Source organism: Canis lupus, chromosome 2 (genome assembly GCF_048164855.1).
Source record: "Canis lupus baileyi chromosome 2, mCanLup2.hap1, whole genome shotgun sequence".
Lineage (NCBI taxonomy): Eukaryota > Metazoa > Chordata > Mammalia > Carnivora > Canidae > Canis > Canis lupus.
The window spans coordinates 45776807-45793843 of NC_132839.1; the positions used below are offsets into that span (position 1 = coordinate 45776807).

General features: G+C 39.6%; 1 long non-coding RNA gene across 1 annotated transcript in view; it reads right to left on the bottom strand.

Annotated features, from left to right (window-relative positions):
* LOC140617226 (uncharacterized) overlaps window positions 1-17037 on the bottom strand; it is a 202949-nt gene that overhangs the window by 59254 nt on the left and 126658 nt on the right. The window lies entirely within an intron of this gene.

The window sequence follows — 17037 nt, forward strand, 5'->3', positions numbered from 1 at the left end:
GGGCTTGGTGTAGAAGGATGGCTATTAGAAGTGAACTGCAGACCATACATAAGATAGAACATTATGTTGTCATTGAGATTTGTACTTTCAAATAATGTTTGTTCACAGAGGAAAGTGCCCACTATATTCAGTGATAAAAAAAAGAAGACTGTATATTAAGGTTTTATCTATCTATCTATCTATATCTATCTATCTATCATCTATCTATCATCTATTATCTATCTACTCATCCATATATATTTTTTTAAGATTTTATTTATTTATTCATGAGAGACGCAGAAAGAGAGGCAGGGACACAGGCAGAGGGAGAAGCAGGCTCCATGCAGGGAGCTCGATGTGGGACTCGATCCTGGAACTCCAGGATCACACCCTGGGCCTAAGGCAGGAGCTAAACCGCTGAGCCACCCAGGCGTCCCTACTCATCCATATCTATCATCAATCAATCATCTATCCATCCATCCATTCATTGATATGTATATATCTATCTATCCATCTTACATGCACACACAGATACGCACACATACAAACAACTTTCAAATGAATACTCAGAATACTAACCATGCTCTAAGTGATTTCTATTATCATCTTTAAATTTCTCTAGATTCTGTGGATTTCTATGTTGAGAGTATGAGTTTCACCATCAGGAATAAATCACTCAAAAGAAAAACTAACAAGGATCATGTAGAGGAAGAAGAGATAATTTATTGGCTTTTTTCATACCTATACTGTCTGCATTGATAATTCTCAGACCTGCACACAGTGTTAAGTCTCAGTTCAAGCTCTGGCCAGGCCAGGTGCTTCAGGCTCTGAGCGAGGCTCCCTGATACCATGCTCTGCCCTCACCTTCCTCAACCTCTGAATGTCAAGTACAGTTATCGCTATGTTATTTCCTGCCTTCAAACATGATGAAAACCTTGCTGATTGCCCACAGAAGAGACCCAAAGCTTCTGCTTGGGACCAGCCCTACTCTTGAGTCTGTTATCCTTCATATCTCCCATTTCTTGCACCCCAACAAAAGAGAGCATGGAATATCTTGCTGGTATACGCCCCCTTGCTCCCTGCCCCCATCCACCCAACTTGAATTCCAGTTTTGCTTATTGAAGTCCTATGTATCCTTCAGAGTCCTGCTCAAATTCCCAGGGGAGTTCATTCAGAATTCATGCCTTTTCCCATTAGGTCCTCCTTGAACTTTGTTGATTTCTTTTATTACATATATCAACATTTATGGATACGTACATTTTTGTGTGTCTTTTTGTTTTTATATTGAGTCCTTGATTTTTAACCCTCTTGCCCCCAATTTATGTCTTTTTTTGTAATCTTTACAGAATGGCTCTTCAACATGAGGATATATCACCATCATCTGAAGGTTTGGTGAGATTGAGTGCTGGGCCTCATCTCCAGGATCTCTAATTCAGTATATCTAGGGCAGGCCTGAGAAATTCCAATTCTAACAGATCCCCAGGTGATATTGCTGCTGCTGATATAGGGACCACACTTTGAGAACCAGTGCTTTTCAAAAATGGGAGAAAATAAACTAATATTAATGAGTTTCCATCTTGCTATAGTAGATAGACCCAGAAGATCAGAGCATAAGAATTAGAATCAGACACTTAGGGTTGAATTACAAGTTGGCCACTTCTTGCTTGAGCAAATCTTAACCCCTCTGAATCTTCATTTTCTTGCCAGACAAATGGAGATATTATTACTTCATCCATCAGGCCATTCTGAGTGTTGTAAGAGATCATGTTTGTAAAGTGCCCAGGAAATAGTGGCTATTATTATTAACCCATGTAATCTGTGTAATAACTTTATAAAATGGACTCTGCCACCATTTTGCGGATTAAGAGATGGGGACACATAGAGGATAAATAACTTACCTGAAGTCATCTACCTTATAAATGTTGAGACTGGGATTCTAATTCAAGTCATTCTGACACTTTCTGCTCTACCCTAATACAGCATATTATACACAATACACACTTAAAACAGTTCCTGAATTGGGATTTCCATATTTATTTGTGTGAAATCCTCCATTGACAAAACCACATCTCAAAATATTTTCCTGGATTTTCAGTGTCAGATTATTTCCATTGTTATGGGCACAAGTGCAATTTCCAACTCATTTTAAGAGGCTGTGAGAAAATAACAAATCAGGGAAGTAAAAGTAATAATTAAAAAAGGAAATTGCAAGGCACGTGGGTAACTCAGTTGGTTGAGCATCCAACTCTAAGTTTTGGCTCAGGTCATGATCTCAGGGTTGTGAGATCAAGCCCAAGTCAGGCTCTGTTCAGCATGAGGTTTGCTCAAGATTCTCTCTCTCCATTTCCTCTGCCCAGCCCCACTTTCTCTCTCTCTCTCTCTCTCTCTCTCTCAAATAAATAAATAAATCTTTAAGAAAAATCCTTTAAAGAAAAAACTCGCATTAATAAAACCAAGTTGACTAAGCCAAGTGTCATCTTACAATTCTTTGTTACTTTGTGGCATTATTAGTTTCAGGAACATTATAAAACATAGTTTAATTTTCATTATTGTTGTTTCTCTTGGGGAAGGTGGAGGTATGTTCTATTATAGATTTTATGATAAATAACTTGATTTCAACAGTACTTTCAAATTTGTTAGACATTAAAACAATAGAGAAAGACCATTTTTATAAATTGAAAATTCACTTTGTGTGAACACTAAAATGCTAGGATTTGATTTCTTTGTTTCTATAGAAACAAAAGAAAATTGAGATTAAAATAAGCTAAAATGGAATGAAGTTTTGTGAAACAGATAAAGGAGCTTATTTTACTTGTTCCCAGTGTAATGTGTTAAGATAAAATTTTTATTTAAAACCCAAGCTCTCTGTGGACACTTCTTTTTGAGGAATAGTTCAGTTGAGATGGGGGGAAGGGTCAGTTGGCATTGTGGTGAATGGCAAGATTTATACCAATAGAAAATCCACCATGTGGGCTCTCAGGAAATGTATATTCTTTATCACTTGCAAGCTAATTTGATCAAATTTATCACTCAATGTTTTTTGGGGGCCTTTTAATGGGAAGAGTAGAAGATGAGTGAGGTCAGTTTCATGGTATAAGACTTGTGTAGCCACATGGGGCCCACATTCACAAGGGCCTCACACTTGATTTAATACTCTATTGCTCTCATTTTAGGATTAATAATATTTGAATATAGGTGCCCCCACATTTTCATTTTGCACTGGGTCCGAAACATTATGCAATAAACCTTGAAGATGAGCATTATTTCATAACCTTTTTGACTTTCCTGAATACTGCCTTCCTTCATTCCCACTACAGGGCGACCATAGATGGCCCTTTTGCTTTAGGTGACTGTATACTTTGGATATGCTTGTTGGTTCAGAAGAAGACACCTAACACTGGATGGGTCAATCAGAGCCCCTTCTCATGGGCAAAACTGATTGGCCCAAAGATAGACACTTGAACCAAACTGAGCCAACTTCTAGGAACTTTGAAACTTGAACTGGATAACTGAGCTACTAGATTGTTGATGGCAGTATTTCTCATTATTTGGACTTAGGAAGGAAGAGAAAATTGGTCTCAAGAGAGAATATAAAGAAGAGGTGGGTATGAAGATACAAAGGTGAGGACTAGAAAGAGGGTCTTGTTAGCATTCCTGGGTCCATTTGTTTCTCAGGCCCAATTGGCTTTATATAGTTGGATTATGTTATTTATTATCAAAAAGTCCTAACTATTATAGGAATGCAGAGAAATTTTTTCCCACTTACTTCTATTTTGTCAGGACAGTTCAAGGTAGGGCTCTTTTTATTTTGAGAGAATAATCCTTCACCATGCCATCTGTAACCTTTTTCCTGAAATGACTTTATTTCCTGAGGTGTTACAATCTTGCTGTCTTGATGACCTGTAGAAAGAATGTGTCCCCATTGGTAGCATGCAAGAAGTAGGCAGTGTTTTTTCCTCATGCTTGTATTTATGTATTTCCTCATGCTCTATTTTCCTTGCTCTACATATGTAGCATGAACAACTTGAACCTAATAGAAGAAAGAAATGTTTTTTTTTTAATTTTTATTTATTTTATTTATTTATGATAGTCACAGAGAGAGAGAGAGAGGCAGAGACACAGGCAGAGGGAGAAGCAGGCTCCATGCACCGGGAGCCCGACGTGGGATTCGATCCTGGGTCTCCTGGATCGCGCCCTGGGCTAAAGGCAGGCGCCAAACCGCTGCGCCACCCAGGGATCCCGAAAGAAATGTTTTTGCAATCAAAGGACACTCAATTCAACCCATCTTTAATTTGAAATTTTTGCTCACTGAGAATATGTATGTGTATGGGGGGAGGGAAGTGGCAGAAAAGAAATGGAAAAGCCAAATCAACCTTGGAGCATTAATGGTGGTGTTATTTTTAAAAAGCACTCTGTGGGATCCCTGGGTGGCAGTGGTTTAGCACCTGCCTTTGGCCCAGGGCGCGATCCTGGAGACTCGGGATAGAATCCCACGTCGTGCTCCCGGTGCATGGAGCCTGCTTCTCCCTCTGCCTGTGTCTCTGCCTCTCTCTCTCTCTCTGTGTGATTATCATAAATAAATAAAATTAAAAAAATAAATAAAATAAAAAGCACTCTGTTTGCAGTAAGGATGTCTATACTAGCCCATAAAACCACTCAGACTTTTCTTTCTTTCAGACAATATGGTTCAGTGGGAGAAGTTTGGGATCTAAAGGAAACTATTCTCTAACTTTATGATGTGTTCATTCCACCTTTCTGGATCTCAATTGGAGGATTTGCAGAATTTAACTCATAATTTCCTCTATGAAATCTATGAGGTAGCATGAGGACCTTTAAATAGCATGTTGTAGAAAAAGACAAAGATATGCATATCTACCCATTTCACACATTTTGCTGCCTCACTAGTACGATAGAGGAATTGGAGTGATTTATCTTTTGCTTTCCTATCATAGAGGCATAGTCACACTTGATATATTTTCCTATTCCTTTTTGCTCCATTTAAAATAATATAATATGTAAGTTAAAATATTGTTTTCTTAGAAATATATTATGAAACTTACTGAGAATAATATCTCTGTGGCATTTATCTCCTGGGCTTGGTACTGATGGGAAGTGAGGCTTCCATAGGAAGATGTAATCAAATCAGGAAGATGAACCAGGCAGAAGTAGAAGTACCTTTGCCAGGAATGCGTCTAACTGTATATAGGATGTCGATCAGGATGTGTTTGGCTGCCAAAAGAAACATTTACTCAATTGGCTTAAATGATCAGGATATTTTATTTTATTTATTTATTTATTTATTTATTTATTTATTTATTTATTTATATTTATTTTTATTTTTTATTTTTTTTTTTTTTAACTGCTGCAATATAGACTTTTATTTTTTTTTTTATTTTTTTTTTTTTTATTGGTGTTCAATTTACTAACATACAGAATAATACCCAGTGCCCGTCACCCATTCACTCCCACCCCCCGCCCTCCTCCCCTTCTACCACCCCTAGTTCGTTTCCCAGAGTTAGCAGTCTTTACGTTCTGTCTCCCTTTCTGATATTTCCCACACATTTCTTCTCCCTTCCCTTATATTCCCTTTCACTATTATTTATATTCCCCAAATGAATGAGAACATATAATGTTTGTCCTTCTCCGACTGACTTACTTCACTCAGCATAATACCCTCCAGTTCCATCCACGTTGAAGCAAATGGTGGGTATTTGTCATTTCTAATAGCTGAGTAATATTCCATTGTATACATAAACCACATCTTCTTTATCCATTCATCTTTCGTTGGACGCCGAGGCTCCTTCCACAGTTTGGCTATAGTGGCCATTGCTGCTAGAAACATCGGGGTGCAGGTGTCCCGGCGTTTCACTGCATTTGTATCTTTGGGGTAAATCCCCAACAGTGCAATTGCTGGGTCGTAGGGCAGGTATATTTTTAACTGTTTGAGGAACCTCCACACAGTTTTCCAGAGTGGCTGCACCAGTTCACATTCCCACCAACAGTGTAAGAGGGTTCCCTTTTCTCCGCATCCTCTCCAACATTGGTTGTTTCCTGCCTTGTTAATTTTCCCCATTCTCACTGGTGTGAGGTGGTATCTCATTGTAGTTTTGATTTGTATTTCCCTGATGGCAAGTGATGCAGAGCATTTTCTCATATGCATGTTGGCCATGTCTATGTCTTCCTCTGTGAGATTTCTGTTCATGTCTTTTGCCCATTTCATGATTGGATTGTTTGTTTCTTTGGTGTTGAGTTTAATAAGTTCTTTATAGATCTTGGAAACTAGCCCTTTATCTGATATGTCATTTGCAAATATCTTCTCCCATTCTGTAGGTTGTCTTTGAGTTTTGTTGACTGTATCCTTTGCTGTGCAAAAGCTTCTTATCTTGATGAAGTCCCAATAGTTCATTTTTGCTTTTGTTTCTTTTGCCTTTGTGGATGTATCTTGCAAGAAGTTACTATGGCCGAGTTCAAAAAGGGTGTTGCCTGTGTTCTTCTCTAGGATTTTGATGGAATCTTGTCTCACATTTAGATCTTTCATCCATTTTGAGTTTATCTTTGTGTATGGTGAAAGAGAGTGGTCTAGTTTCATTCTTCTGCATGTGGATGTCCAATTTTCCCAGCACCATTTATTGAAGAGACTGTCTTTCTTCCAATGGATAGTCTTTCCTCCTTTATCGAATATTAGTTGCCCATAAAGTTCAGGGTCCACTTCTGGATTCTCTATTCTGTTCCACTGATCTATGTGTCTGTTTTTGTGCCAGTACCACACTGTCTTGATGACCACAGCTTTGTAGTACAACCTGAAATCTGGCATTGTGATGCCCCCAGATATGGTTTTCTTTTTTAAAATTCCCCTGGCTATTCGGGGTCTTTTCTGATTCCACACAAATCTTAAAATAATTTGTTCTAACTCTCTGAAGAAAGTCCATGGTATTTTGATAGGGATTGCATTAAACGTGTATATTGCCCTGGGTAACATTGACATTTTCACAATATTAATTCTGCCAATCCATGAGCATGGAATATTTTTCCATCTCTTTGTGTCTTCCTCAATTTCTTTCAGAAGTGTTCTATAGTTTTGAGGGTATAGATCCTTTACATCTTTGGTGAGGTTTATTCCTAGGTATCTTATGCTTTTGGGTGCAATTGTAAATGGGATTGACTCCTTAATTTCTCTTTCTTCAGTCTCATTGTTAGTGTATAGAAATGCCACTGACTTCTGGGCATTGATTTTGTATCCTGCCACGCTACCGAATTGCTGTATGAGTTCTAGCAATCTTGGGGTGGAGACTTTTGGGTTTTCTATGTAGAGTATCATGTCATCGGCGAAGAGAGAGAGTTTGACTTCTTCTTTGCCAATTTGAATGCCTTTAATGTCTTTTTGTTGTCTGATTGCTGAGGCTAGGACTTCCAGTACTATGTTGAATAGCAGTGGTGAGAGTGGACATCCCTGTCTTGTTCCTGATCTTAGGGGAAAGGCTCCCAGTGCTTCCCCATTGAGAATGATATTTGCTGTGGGCTTTTCATAGATGGCTTTTAAGATGTCGAGGAATGTTCCCTCTATCCCTACACTCTGAAGAGTTTTAATCAGGAATGGATGCTGTATTTTGTCAAATGCTTTCTCTGCATCCAATGAGAGGATCATATGGTTCTTGGTTTTTCTCTTGCTGATATGATGAATCACATTGATTGTTTTACGGGTGTTGAACCAGCCTTGTGTTATATTTATTTTTAGAGAGAGAGTGCATGCATGAGCAGGGAGTGGGGGTGGGAAGACAGAAGGGGATGGAGAGAAAGAGAATTCTAATAGGTTCCATACCTAGTGTGGAGCCTGACACAGAGCTAGATCTTACAACCCTGAGATCGTAGCCTGAGGTGAAATCAAGACTGGAAGGCTCAACTGACTGAGGCACCCAGGCACCATGATCAGGATATTTATTATGTAATATAATAGAAATTTAGATATAGGGTGCTAGCCCTGGGTTTGGTTTATTCAGCAGTTCAATGGCGTCGTCAATAATGGAAGATTTTGCATTTCTCCTCTCTGTTCTTATCAGCATAGGGGTCTTGCTACAGAGCTCAGCTGTAACACCTGGCACTTCATGTAGTAACATGAGCAGGACGAGGGCAGGGAGAGCAAAAACCTTTCCCAGAAGGCCTTGACTTTTCTTGCTTTCATGTCACTTTGGTAGAATTTCATCAGTGCACATTCCAAAATCAAGCCCTGCCAAAGGAGAATAATTTCTTTGATGGATTCACCCCTACAAATGTGGAACTCAGACGTCCTTGAAGGATACAAGTACCCAATATCTGAAGACTACTGGGGTTTTGTAGACAATGAATAGAAGAAGTAGGATGCCTGTAGGGAGAAAACTGTAGGTAACCTGTGACAGTAGCAAGATACAGTCAAAAGACATTTACATTTTACAGAATTGTAGAATATTCCAACAGTATGAGATGTATTATAGTCCTGATTTAAGAAGCTAGAATTATTGAAAGGTGGCCTTTCTTAGAATTCTATTTTCCTATACCTATGATATACTAAAGATATCAAGTAAAGTTCCCAGATTTTAACAAGGAACAAAGAGAAATTCTAAAGAGTGAAATCCCTCTTCAGATCTCTTTAGCCACCTGGGTTTTATACAATTGCATTTGACTCAGCCTTAGTGTTTGGTATGGGAGTTTTTTATTTGGCCTGGTTGAGTCCACCGCATGGTTTCATTTATTTGGTCTGTTCATTATTAGTTTGGTTTTGTAATCTACAAGTTCACATACAAAATATCCATTTTTTTTCCATCAAATAAATAAATAAATAAATAAATAAATAAATAAATAAATAAAATTATCTTGAAATTTTATTAAGTTTTCTTGAAACTTCCAAAAATTTTGAACTGCAACTAGCTGTCCACAGGGTAATTTGAGATCTCTCAAATCAGGAAGTACTCTGTTAAGGACAGACTCATCTTCAATATATTTGGTAATATTTCATAAAAGAAATAAATGTAAAATTCTACTTGATACAAATAATATTTGCTCCCTTTATTTTTACTACTCCCACCCCCTTGGCTCAGATTCAGATCTTCTCCTACCTGGATACTTCAGTAGCTTCCTAACTGGGCAACTCCCCTATCATGTTGTGCAGAAGGTAACCTTCTAAAGCACAAATATAATACTCTTTCTTTGTTTGCACCATCAGTGAGTCCCTGTTACTTACAAGATGGAGTCCATGGTGTTTGGTTGGATGCCCAAGACTTCTGAAACTTTGTTTCTATCTTCTTTTATAGCTTCAAAAGTTACTAATTCAGTAGAATTGGAAAGTACTTCAAGGGTTGCACTCTCTGTAGACTCCAGGTGTGGGGTGTTGTTTGTGGCTCCCAAATACCTCATGTTCTTTCATGTTTCCAGATATTTGAGCATTCTGATGCTACAATTCAGATTATAGTTTTCCAGCTCTTCTGCTCAACAGGATCCTATTTATTCCTTAAGATGTAAAAGCTCCCTTCCCAGTGAAGACTTCATGGAATTCATCTCTCCTCCACCCTTACTCCAGATAGCCTGTGGATTATACTTTGTAACACTGACTTTGTGTTTCTAGTACACAATTTGGACCTGTCCATCACATGCATATTTAACCTAAGCTCATCCCCACTTGAGATGGGTCTTCACTGATTGGACCTACATACACCAGAGACATACTAGTTAGTGGACCTTCAACAGAAAATGGATGTATATGAAGAAGTAGTTCTTTTCTACAACATTTCTTTTTAATATTTTGTTTGTTTATTTGAGAAAGAGAGAGAATGAGAGAAAGAGAGAGAGCATGAGCAGGGAAAGTGGCAGAGGGAGAGGTAGAAGCAGACTCCCCACTGAGCAGGGAGACCCAAGGTGGGAATTGATCCCAAGACCCTGGGATCATCACCTGAGCAGAAGGCAGATGCTTAACTGACTAAACTACCCAGGCGCCCGCTGCAACATTTTAAAGACATTGCATAAATAAATCTGTTCAAGACAGATTTAGGTTCAAGCTGAGCATTGAGCATCTCTTGGGCGTTTTCACTCATACTATCTCAAAATAACAAATCTGTTAAGTTATATAGGTTTACTGAGGTTATAAACATTTGAGAGGTTTAATTTTTCCAAAAATTAATAGATCTTTGTAGTTCAATGGTGATATTTTAAAATTTCTATGACTCCATTCATTGGCGATTAGATAGTTATGTTAAAGGTTTTAGAGGTCAAGGCAACTTAATAGATTTTCTGTTTGGTTTATTCTTTGGTTCTCTAACATGAATAAAAACTATAATTACCAAAATAAAAAAAATTACATGATAAAATATATTTATTATAGTTTAGGGATAATTTATAATGCCTTTTAAAAGGGTATTCCTAGCCCTTACGTAATTAAACTAGTGTGACATCTTCCCTTCTTTTCTCTGAGCTTATGGACAAAGCCCATTCTTCTTTGGCATCTTTCTAACCTATAGTATAAAGTTTTGCACTCAAAATATGAATACGATAAATATTTGCTAAATAAATAAGTGAAATTATAAATGTTAATGGTTTTTATTATTATAATATCTGGACATTGTCAAGATTTAAACACAGTTCAGGCTTACTCTACAACAAATTAGTCTGGATTTTTTCTAGTTATTATTATTTTTAAAATTTGAGTACAGTTGACTCACAATGTCACATTAGTTTCAGGTATACAACATACTGACTCAAAACTCTATATATTATGCTATGTTCCCCACCAGAGCAGCTGTCATCAGTCACCTTTCATTACTAGAATTTTTTTAAAGATTTTATTCATTTATTTGTGAGAGACACACAGAGAGACAGACAGAGACACAGGCAGAGGGAGAAGCAGCTCCATGGATGGAGCCCAATGTGGGACTTGATCCCGGGACTGCGGGATCATGCCCTGAGCCAAAGGCAGACGCTCAACCACTAAGCCAACCGGGTGTGTCCCACAGGAATATTTTTTTAAAAGGGGTATCAATAAGGAGCTTTTCTTGATTATAAGGAACACATCTATCAAAGGTGTGTTTGCAGTTACATCTATATTTCCACATGCAAGATGCAACAGATTGGCTGCATCAAATATTTTGATTCTTCCCATTTGGCCAAAATTACATTGAAAGCCAGTAAGAAATTCAAATTCTATTGTTTCACACAGCTTTTCAATATAGAGAAATCATGTTTCAGTATGTCAGTTGCTAGACCAAAGACCTTGCTTTTTCCCTGTTGCTGATTTTTTGACGATTTCACTGTTTCTCAGCATTTTCATCATGGTTTAGGACCATGATGAAAGGACCCAGCCGTTGATTCTGTTCCCTTTTGACATCCTTGACAAAATTCCTTGTTAATTTAGATGTGGGTACATGGCAAACAATGAGAAAGTGGCTCGAGAAGATCATGACTTCCCAGAAATCCCAGATCAGAATAGATGTATCATGGGTTCTGGTTCTTAAGTATCGGTGTGTGTGACACAGAGGAGTACCTTAGGTCTGGGCAGGGCCCTAGGAACCTGCATTCTTGACAAGTGCCAAGGTTCTGCTGATGTGAGTGGTCCCTGGACTCCACGTGAACATAGGCTGAGGTAGTTCAAGGAGGTAATTAAGCAAATGAAGCATAACTATTTGACTGTGCTGCAGTTGGGTGATTCTACTTTACACATATGTTTGGTGAGATAGTGCAGTGGTACACATTTGAGAGTCAGAATGTCGAGTTCAAATCCCAGCTCAATTTCTTACCTGTATGTGCTCGCAAGAAAGTTACCTAACCTCTTTTTGCCCTGGTTTTTTCAACTGTTAAGTAGGGATAATAACAATTATTACCTCTCAGAATCTTGGTGGGATTAAATGTGTTAATACATGTAAAGCACTTGGAACACTCTCTGGCACACCGTAAATATCATATAAGTATTAGCTCTGACTGTTGGTTCCAAATCTTCAAAATGAACCTCTACTCCTTCTATCCTGAGGTCACGCTACATTTTGTCAGCCTGCTTATAAAATGCTCCTATATGCCTAGGAGTGGGAGTGTATTTAAAGACGCTGAAGACTTTTGCTCTCTCGTGTTAATCCTCTCCATTAAAAGAACCAGAAGACTGCATTATGAATTTATAAATTCACTTAAGTAAAGACGGAGAGAGGGATCGATCCCAAAGGACATATTATCAAAATTGGGCTCCAGATGGAGAATTTATATCAATTGATGTAAGTTTAAATTTAGAGTTGTTTCATTCCAATGCTGAGGAGAAGAGGAAGGAAAATTTGGGCCTCGGCTAGTTAAATGAACGTAAGGAATCGTCCTTATTTCCAATAGTATTAGGTTATTCACAGAATTTGTCATTTATTTCCACCACCTTTCTAACTTCTCTCCTTACCTTATCTCTTTTAATGATTAGTTTTAAAAGTCTGGATTATGAGGCAACTCTGGTGGTTCTTAATGGGAAGAAAAGAAGATTCAGAGTGTGCAGAGATCAGAATTGTCATGGGAACAAACCTGTCTGAAGAGGAACAGGGTGGAAGATCCATGGGTACAGCTATTAAGTGTTCTGTATGTCTCAGTAATAAGCCCTCTGCCTCCTTTTTCCTGTATTCTTTCTTTCTTTCTTTCTCTCTTTCTTTCTTTCTTTCTTTCTTTCTTTCTTTCTTTCCTTCCTTCCTTCCTTCCTTCCTTCCTTCCTTCCTTCTTTCTTTCTTTCTTTCTTTCTTTCTTTCTTTCTTTCTTTCCTTTCTTTCTTTCTCTTTCTCTTTCTTTCTTTTTTATATATATAGAGAGAGTGCGAGGGAGAGTGGAGGGGAGGGGCAGAGGGAAAGAGAGAATCATAAACAGGATCAGGGCTCAGTGTGGAGCCTGACATGAGGCTCAAGCTCACAACCCTGAGATCTCGACCTTAGCCAAAATCAAGAGTCAGATGCTGAACTGACTGAGCGACTCAGGCACCCCTCCTCTATTATTTCTGGCCATCACCTTCAAGTGGAACAATCATTCACTTTTCTTTTTTAACTAAATGAGAAAAAGATGCCTACAAGTCTCATAATCAGTATCAGTGAGTCCAGAGTGGATGAACAACTGAATTTAGTGAGAAATTTCTACACTGCAGGCTCTGTTTATTCTAACTTTGCTATTTCATCTTACTGTGGCTTCAGAGTTTCACCAAAGAAACACATGCCAGGCATAAAAATAACATGCTAAATAAGTAGCGATATATGATCTTTTCCGCAAAACAGAGGGAATGTAACCAGGGCCAAATGGCCTTAAATTAACTTATTTAAAAACAAAATTTGTCATTGGGTTATGGATTTTATTTCCTCCAATGATGCGCTGGTAAATGTTTAACAACCAGCTCTTTGGAAAGGTAGCTCTTTTGTGGTGTTGGTCAATGTCCATAGTTTTCCCACCATAGCCAATTTTGAGCTACCATGTGACACCCCCAAAAGCAGATTTGAGAAGAAAGGGACACATAGGCTCTTAGAGCCTGTTCACTTGTTTGAGCCAGCTCCTGCACACCTCTGCTTATATCCCAGAAAAGATTAGGGAGAGGCCAACCAAAGTCCTGACAACTAGCATTCAGAAAAAGATCAATGACTTGCTTAGGCAAACATGAGGGGTGGCATCCAAACTTGCAAGTTTGATCAACATGTGTGTCTGCCTAGCATTGGATAATCCAGCCAATACTCATGGATACACTAGTTTAAAGAAATGAATTAGGCAAGTGTTTAGACATTCCTCTACAAGTCAATCTGGGTATGTCAAAGGAAGCACTCAAAAACTGATTTTCTAAAGTATATTCTTTTTCTTTAAATTTTTAAGGTTATGTCACTTGATATAAACTTCTTTCAGAAGATTTAGCCTACAAGTCCAAATTCTTAGGTTTCTTATGTTTTGGAGGAATTCATTCTGCATTTCTTTTCCCTGATATTCTATCATCCTAACTGCAGTGTAAGGATGGGGTGATCTAGTACCTATCTCTAAGGGATGAAGTGAAGTCCAGAACACAAGATCATCAAGCCACTGTCAGAGGCTGTATATACACAGATCTAGCATGCAGGAATGTAAAAACACCGTATGTGTGAAGTATTAAAAAGAGAAGTTAGGGGAGCCTGGGTAGCTCAGTTGGTTAAGTGGCTGGCTCTTGATTTCTGCTCAGGTCACAATCTCAGGGTCCTGGAATCAAGCCCTGAGTCTGGCGCTATGCCTAGGAGGTAGTCTGCTTTGGGATTCTCTCTCTTTTTGCGCTCCCCCTGCCCTCTCTCTTTTTCAAATAAATACCTCAATCTTAAAAGAATAAAAGGAGAAATTAGAGCAACTGAGTGTGTAGTGGGTAGTCCAGATAGGGGACAGAGGGAAGGGTATGATGGACAGGGAAGGCTGCCTTGAACAAGTGATATTTGCACTGAGATCTGAAGGAGGTCAGAGGCCCATGCACTCAAAAGACTTTGATGTGAGGTGGAGTGCCAGGTTTTGGGCATAGGGGACAGCTCTTGCTGAGGCCCCCTGGTAGGAGGAAACATGGGGCATTTACGCCGAAAATGGAAGGCCAGGCTAAAACCTGGGAACCTGAGGGAGCCTCTTGCAGGATGAGATGGGAGTGAGTATGCAAGAGGGCAGCACCTAGGAGCTGAGATTTTGTCCTTGGATCCCTGGGTGGGGGCTGGGGAACAGTAGAATGAAAGATTGGATGAGGTCTCATTGCCAGGACAGAGAAAGAAATTCCCTGGGAATCTTCATGAGGGATGTAATAACATTTGGGGTCCAAGTGGTGCTGCTTTGGGGCCCCAAGGTGCCAAGGGTGACCTGGCACCAAGGAATGGAGATGCTCCTCATTTCTGGAAAGTCTGCAGAGTGACTAAGTTCCACACAGTCATGACTAAGAGGGTGACTCATCTCATGTTTGGTGAGATAGTGCAGTGGTACACATTTGAGAGTCAGAATGCTGTGAGACAGAGGGGAGGGGACCCAAGGAGGGGAACGCAAGAGAAGGAGGAGCCCCACTTTCTAAAGGCAGCAGTGTTGGCTTTGAGGTGGGGTGGGGAGTGGCTTTTGGGTAGTGGGCTACCATGCACAGTTGTGAAGTTCGTGGACCTGGCAAAGGAGCCCAGCTCCCAGGCAGTGACAGCCTTGACCCAGCCCCCTCTCAGTGCCTCAATTCCACATCATGGCAAGAGATTGCTCAGAGGTATTGTCTCCTGGACTTGTTCCCTAAGGCCTTAGGCCAGCTAGACCCTGCCCAGGAATAAGTTTGGAGAATATTGGATGAAGGGAGAAATTCCTGAGGCTCTATGTCAGCTGGGAGAGGTTTTGAACCTGCAGAACTGAAGTTACTATTACCTCATTTGTGCTTACAAATTAATGTGGGGACAGGGATTACTCAATTGTATCAGGTACGTGCTTATATACAAACTCACCCATGTATATGGGTAGGTGTCCATGTGTATACACATCTATGAATATTTAAATGGTGATGGTAGATCCTTCATGCCCTTTCTTTTCTCTAATTGCTAGTGCATAATTTCCTACCCACCTTCCCACAACCACCAGTACCTGTCTTGTCCAAAGTACTTAATTGCCTCGGGGAGGATTAAATTTATTCTAATGGAAATTTAAAAAAAAAAAAAGAGGGACACAATATTGAGCTTCTAACATCAGACTAAGATTTTTTTAAAAAGATTTTATGTATTTATTCATGAGAGACACAGAGAGAGAGAGAGGCAGAGACATAGGCAGAAGGAGAAGCAGGCTCCCTGTGTGGAGTCCAATGTGGGACTTGATCCCAGGACCCCAGGATCAGGACTGAGCCGAAGGCAGATGCTCAACCACTGAGGCACTCAGGTGTCCCCAGACTAGGATTTTGTTCCATTTGCAGAAAGTTAGCCTTTATGGGGAAAAAGAATTCTAAATTCCTTTAAATTCTTATTAACTTATTTGGAGTCAAGCTTGGAAGATAAGATCATCTATTTCTTCCAGAGAAAGGCCACAACTTCTTTCAAAAGGCTAGGCCTTGGGGCTTCACTTTCTGAAAGAAGGGATGATTTTGCAAGTCAGAAAAATGAAGAGGAAATTCACTCAGGTAGAGGATGCAAGGCAGGTGGGAGACAGAGAAGATATGTCAGGATTAGGTTTGATTCTGAGTGATAGGAAATCTGAACAGTGGTTGAAACAAGAGAGAAATGTATTTCCTCTGATGTGATTGTCTGGAGAAGGGCAGTTCAAGGATGGGCTGGTACTCCCCCATATAAGGCAGTCCGGTTCCTCCTCTTGTTTTACTCTACCATGATCCCCATTCTAAGGCTGTCTCATGGTCCAAGATAGTTGCTCTAGCTCTATCCAACTCATTCATATCCCAGTCAGAAAAAACAAAAAAGGATAAAGAAGGCCACACTCCCTAACTTTAAGGATACTTTCCCAAATTTAACCATTTCATTTATATCCCATTAGCCAGAACACGGTTGTTTATCCACCTAGATGTAAGGGAAAGAGGTAAATGTGAGTCTCATTCAGGGAAGTTATGTACAAAGCTAAAGTTCTGGTGAATCAGTACTGGGGGAAAGGAACAGGGTGAACTGATCTGGATGTGTGTTAGAAATGACCAGATAGGGGCAGCCCGGGTAGCTCAGTGGTTTAGCACTGCCTTCAGCCCAGGGCCTGATCCTGGAGTCCTGAGATTGAGTCCCATGTCAGGCTCCCGGTGCATGGAGCCTGCTTCTCCCTCTGCCTGTGTCTCTGCCTCTCTCTCTCTCTCTCTCTCTCTCTCTCTCATGAATAAATAAAATCTTAAAAAAAAGAGAAAGAAATGACCAGATATTTTTAGGGTTGTCCAGGGAAGGGAACCTTGCTTACTTCCTTGTCATAATCTGGGACATGTCATCTTGCTTAGAAAGGCCTTGTTGAGTACTGGAGCCACGTGGTGGCAACTGGGTTTGATAGATGTACCTGAGCCTGCACTACTTCCATGCTCAGCCTGAAGCCTGTTGGGTCTCAGAATTTCCCACAATCCTCCATGAGAAGATGTATTTGGTAGAGCTGTGAGTTAGCAGAGGTCTAGAA